Below are 6,000 nucleotides of genomic sequence, written 5' to 3'. Positions count from 1 at the left end.
TGAGCCCAGAAAATTCTCTGGGCACCGAGCCAATACCCAGGAGAACCACATGCACCTTCTGGTCAGGTTCTTACATACTCATTGTTTTCTGTTATCCCTGCCATTCAGGCTGCGAGTACCTTATCGTTTGGGGGTCACGGAGGAAGCAAATAAAAGCTAGATGGGTATCTTTGTGTAAGTTCTGGAGTGGCTCTGTTGGGAAGAGTTCCCAGTTACTCCCTCTCGGAAGAGAGGGGAGTAACGCAACCATCACTTGGAACAACTCTATGAAGTTGGCCTTGCCCAAGGTCACCCCCTGAAGCCTGTCTCAGGCTCAGGAGTTGAGCAGGAGGCAGTTGGGGGTTTGCTTTTCGGAATGGTGTCTTTGCTTCCCAGGGCACAATGCAGTGTGAGGTGATGCAGAAAAAATGAATGCAGTAACTAATTGCTTACTAGTAGCTGACTCAGTCCGTCTTTCCTGGTCTTGGAGACCCAGAAGCAGAGTTCCCAGAAGTGCTTTTGAGGTTGCTCTGGGTGATAGATTCTAGTTTTTAGTTTTGCATCCTTTCTGGCTAATAATAAACAAATAGTGCCCGTTGTGCCCGTAATACTATATCCACAGGACCCATCAGCACCCTCTTATCTTCAAAGCCTGAAACTGAATTTCAGCCCAGCCAGCTACCAAGTCCCTGCCAACTAAAACTGGGTAATCACGGGGGGGAGGGTAATACCATTCTGAAACATTTAATATTGCACAGGAACTGTAGAGTCTCCTGGTCTTGGCTGTGGAGTGACCTGTAATAAACCCAAGTTTTTGTGGCTGAGCATGCATGCACTTGAAAAAACACTGGAGAAGAAATACTTCCTCCTGGAAAGAGCAGAGATGGATTGTGTTTACTGTGTATTGCCACCTTGTAAATAAAATCCTGCCTTTCTTCTAATGTCTGGAAGAAAACAAATACACTCAATTAAAAAATGCATTTTGCTCTCCATTCCCCCATTAAATGGTCAGACTGATTACAGAGGTACTCTTGAAATGGCTGCTGCTCATAGCCATTTCCCAAAACTCATAGAATTCAGGTTTTGCAACCTGAATTTACTTGGATGTGTTTTCAGCAAAAGTCTTTTTTCAGTCTTTAAAAAAAAAATATTATTATTATAATTATTATAGTTCTTCCTTCTAGAGATCACGTCTGCAATAACGGAATGCTGCTAATACACTGACGATCAGCTAAGGAAAGTGACTGTACATCAGCCACTTTGGTCGGCGAGAACACTGCCAGAGCGAACAGGCTTGATAAAGCTGTGAAGGCTCATTCCAGAAAGGAAAATGAAGGTTCTAGGAGCTGTACCATTATTAGCGATGAAGAAAAAGAAGGTGTTTCAAAGGGCTGAATCTCCTCCCTAAAAAGTGGTACTAGATTCCTGTCCTGTTGTAATCAATATTTTCAGCGCTAATCACAGTGAAGTGTGTCCCTCTCTCTGATTGAGGTTTTCTTTGCCATCTCTCCCATGTTTCACAAACTCATTGGCAAGAGGCAGTTTCTAATAGGAAGTAGTGTGCTGGCAAGGTGTTCCATGAGTCAAACCATCTAGGGTATACTGGACTGTGACATCACCCCAAAACCATATGGTACTTATAGTAAGGTTTCACCACGCTGAACTACTTAGTGCCATCACCGCAGCAGTAGAATAGGAGGATGGTTCCCAACTTATCTATACCAAAGGCACGACCTGTCTTTTGATTTCTGGACCACGTTTCCATACCCTCAGTGCGCGTTTGTGTTCTTTTGTGGCAGTGCCAGCTCAGCCACATTTACTGGAAAGTAACTTTCTGACCCTGTCCTGGCAAGGCAGGTAACTAGATGATGCCTACAGGCCCCCCCCGCCCCCCTCCCGCTATATTAACCCTTGCTGTTCGTTCCTTTGGCATCCATTTGCCCAGGGCTAACGATGGCACACAAGCAGGACTGCTCAACAAACTAGGAGGCGAATTGCTCGCAGAGCTGTTTTGGCCATAACTCCCTGACGAGATGCCCTTGCCCTGAACGACAAGCGCTTTCCCAGTTTGAGCCATTTTCTTTTAAAACCAACTAGACCGAGCCCCCCAGCGTGCTCGCAGCGCGGGCCCCGCTGGGGCCAGCGGGGAGCTGCTGCTGCCCGGTACGCCGGCACCCCCCCGAGCTTCCCGACAGCTGCCCGAGTGCTCTGCGGGGGGCGCAGCGCCGCCGCCACCCGCCGGGCCTCTCGCTGCCCCCGGCCCCGCTCGGCAGCGCCGCGGCCGGGCACCGCGCGGGAGCCGCCGGGCACCGCGGGGCAGGAAGTGACGTCACTCGCGCTGGACTCGCGCTGGACACGCGCCGGAGCAGACCCCGCCCCCGCCAGCAGAGCCCGCGCTGAGGGAGGCGCTGTCCGCCGCTGCCGCGCTGAGGAGCAGCCTGTGCGCTCGGCTTCCCGCCCTCTGGTGGTTCGCTCTGTAGACAGCCGTACCGGGCCGCTGCCCGGGGCCCCGATCCCCCGTCCCTGCCCCGGGGTCCCCCCGATCCCCCGATGCCCAGCCCCGGGACCCCCGATCCCCCTGCCCCGGGGTCCCCCGATCCCCCGATGCCCAGCCCCGGGACCCCCGATCCCCCGGCCCTGCCCGGGGCCTGCCGCAGCCCGCCGCGTGCCTCCCGCCGTCTCTTCCCTGAGGCGGGACCGTGCCGCGGGATGAAGAGGTTTTTCGGGTTCGGGAGGAAGAAGAAGGGGCGGCCGGCAGCGGCCGGCAGCTCCGCCAAGCCCTTCCCCACCGGTGCCTACGAGCTCCGGCTGAAGGACCTGGGCAAGCTGCACCGTGCGGCCGCCCGTGGCGACCTGGGTCAGGTGCGGCAGAGACTGAAGAAATACGGCATCGATGAGCGGGACACGGCGAAGCGGTAAGCGGCGGGGGGCAGCAGCGCCGGGCGGTGCTGGGGCGGGGTGTGGGGGGGTTGCGGGCAGCGCCGGCACCCTCAGGTGCAGCTGCAGCCGCCGGCAGCTCAAGGGCGCTGGGAGCCAACGGCAGCGTCGCTGCGGGGAGCCTCAGCCTGGGCGGGGAGCCAGGCCTGTGCTGCCAGGAGCCCTTGGAGTCGGCCGAGCATCCCCCGTCTTGTCCCGGTCTTGCCCCGGCCCCCTCCGTGCCCTCGTTCCCGGGGGTGTTGCCTTGCCTGGGGGCGCAGGAGCGGCAGGGCGGCGGCAGCAGCCTGGCCAGGGCGGGTTGCAGAAGGAGCCTCAGGGCCATTCTCCAGGCACGCTTGGAAGGCAGAGTGCATGCACCTCGGAGGCCTCAGCGTGTGGGGTTAGTAGTTGAGCTGAGCAAGCTGCACTGCCTCAGCTGGGAGTAAAAGAGGGGTAAGCACTGCGTTTAGGAAAGGGTAAATGTGCTGTGTATTGGTGCTGTGTGGACGGTTGCCCGATGTGCCTTTTGTGACTCTGATGTTGCAGCCAAAGCAACATCAGTCTGATTTTAGGTGGCAGTTACTTTGCTGTTTGCTCTGTGGCCTTGGTACAGCTAATTAGTGCCTTGGATTGGAAAATCTGGGCAGTGCCATGCAGAGGAAGCTGCTGCTTCTGGCAGGTGTTAGGATGTGTGCTTTTGAGTCGAGCACAGCAAGTACTTGGCAGTTGTATCTTAGGGAGAAGCCGTGGGCTGCAGCATAGCTCCTCATGATCCACCGTAAGCCTAAGGGAATCAGCTGAAGGTTTTGGGTCTTGTATGTGTTGAGCTGTTAATGCCTTTTCTGAAAAGACTCTGAGTCAAAACATCCATGACATTCAGAGGAGATGCTGGTTTAATCAGAGTACTTCAGTATCCTGGGCTGTCTTTTCTGAAGACTGGACTTTTGCCAGCCAGCTAGCTTATTGCCCTGAAAACACCTGGAACTGTCTAGATTTGTAGGAAAAGCAATAAAGAATGCAGTCCGTCAGCACGTGGGCTGTGTGCCTGAGTGTTGCCAGCCAGTATTAGTTTATGCAGCTGGAGGGTGGGTGATGCTGGCTAAGGTGGCTCGAGTGCACTTTTGTGCATACTTAAGCTGCCAGAGTCAAGGTGCTCGATGGCATTTATGGAAATAGTTCTGAAAGTCTCTCTCTTTTTCTTCTTACTGCCTTCCCATTCACTGTGGCTGATTCAGTCATCAGTCAGTCACCAGCTCTTAGCAGACCCTGGTATGAAATTGAGCTAGTTTTTGTGTTTCAAGCTCATCTTGTCTAGAAAGCTTTGTTTCCTCTGGAAAGGTTTCCTTCTGTGTGCCAGGCTATTGTATTGTCAGTGTTATAACAGGACAAATAAAGTCACAAACTGTAAAAAAACCAAGCCGGGGGGGGGGGGGGGAGGGGAGAAAAGGCAGTGTACTATGATGAGCACTGTGGTGGTTTTGCCATGATAATGCCCAGTGCTGAAAAGCTGCTGAAAAGCGCGGCTGAGAGCAATTCAGTGGACAGAGCCTGCCTGCTTGCTGCAGCCACTGCCCTCTGTACCAGCCATGAGGGTTGCAAGGCCACCTGTGCCCTCTTAGTGCTTGTGGGTGTGATGTTTGTTGTGAGTGACCACTGGATACAGCTGCATTTCAGGGCTTCATAGTGTTGGAAGACTTGGTATCATTGGAAATAGAGGTGTAGAATAGGAAATAATGCAAAGTAACGGCAAAAATGTGTGCATTGGTTGTATGAATATCTCAGGTTTGCTCCTCAGGATTTCCAAAAGCAAAATCCTGCACCAGGAGCATGGCAAGTATCACACATACAAGTTCCTTCCATAAAGTAGGTCCTGTAGCCCATAAGACCTCCCGAAAGTGTGCTTGATACAGCATCAGTTAGGAGCAGGCAGCTTTCAGAGGTGGTCTAGCAAAACCCTCAGCCTCACTGACAGAGACGGGCAAAAGTCAGCACAGAGTTGGAAGCACTGCAGGCACAATGCCAGCTAGTCATGGATCCTGGGTCAGAGCTCATCGCTAAGGGAGATTTACCCTGTCAGCTGCCTGTCAGACTGAACTCCAGCGCTTTTCATTGCTTGGCTTGTAGCTGCTGGGTTGTCGGCTCAAGGGCCATTCAAAGTGCGTACTGCCAACCTGCTGTTTCCCAGTGGGGTTGTTTCGTGGCTGCTCAGCATCAGCAGTTCTCTTCTACTCTGTAGGTGATCAGCGTAGCAGCAGGAGCAGGAACAGAATCTGGGCAGTGTCCCCAGGGTTGGGTGGCAAAAGAAGTTCGGTGTTACTGGAGGCCTCTTGCAGGGACAGGCAACCCTGAACACTGGTGTTCTCTGCCAGCCTGTTCCCTGAGTGGATCTTCTGTGGAGCACAGCAGGCCTTGCTCCAAGCAGAGCCGTCTCCTGTTGACAGACTGAGAGGCTTGGTTGAGGAGGACAGCAACAAGTCCACAAGTTTTCTGAAGGCTTTTCTGTTTGCAGAGCTGATAGTGACTACTTCACGTCTGTCATGCTTCCTAGTGGTTGGTAGTAGCAGCTTTCAGATGATTGTGGACTCCTTCATAACCAGTCCTGGTTAGCTTTCAGATAATCTCAGTCAGTCATTTCTTCAGAGATGAAGAATCCTGCATGTTTACATGGAAATTTCTCAAAAAGTGGTGGTAGTTGCTCTTGAGCTACTCCTCTGTCAATGCTCCAGTCTGTTCCCTGTCTGTAGCAAGACATTACAAATTCTTTGAAGTTTTCTGTATTTCTCTCATCCTCATCTTTGTTGCAGTGGAGGAGGATGTCAGCTGCCCTGTAACAAGTATCTGTGTTACAGATTACTGTGTTTCTGCATCACCTGCCACTGCATTTGTGTACCTCTCCCTTTCCATTCCCACTTAGCCAGGGAGCTGTTGTGCTCCTGTCTCAGCAAGGTACCAAAACAATTGCAAGACTAGTTGAGCTTTCCTAAATACAGAGAAGGACCTACCTGCAGTGATGTGGTTCAGAACCAGTGCTGGTGTTCCCCTCAGTTCTTGAGGAACTGTGGGATTGTTACTGCATCACCTTCAAGGGAGGAAGGTCCCAGCTGT

Source organism: Falco punctatus, assembly GCF_963210335.1.
Source record: "Falco punctatus genome assembly, chromosome: 4".
NCBI lineage: Eukaryota > Metazoa > Chordata > Aves > Falconiformes > Falconidae > Falco > Falco punctatus.
Note: the sequence above shows the minus strand (reverse complement) of the source record.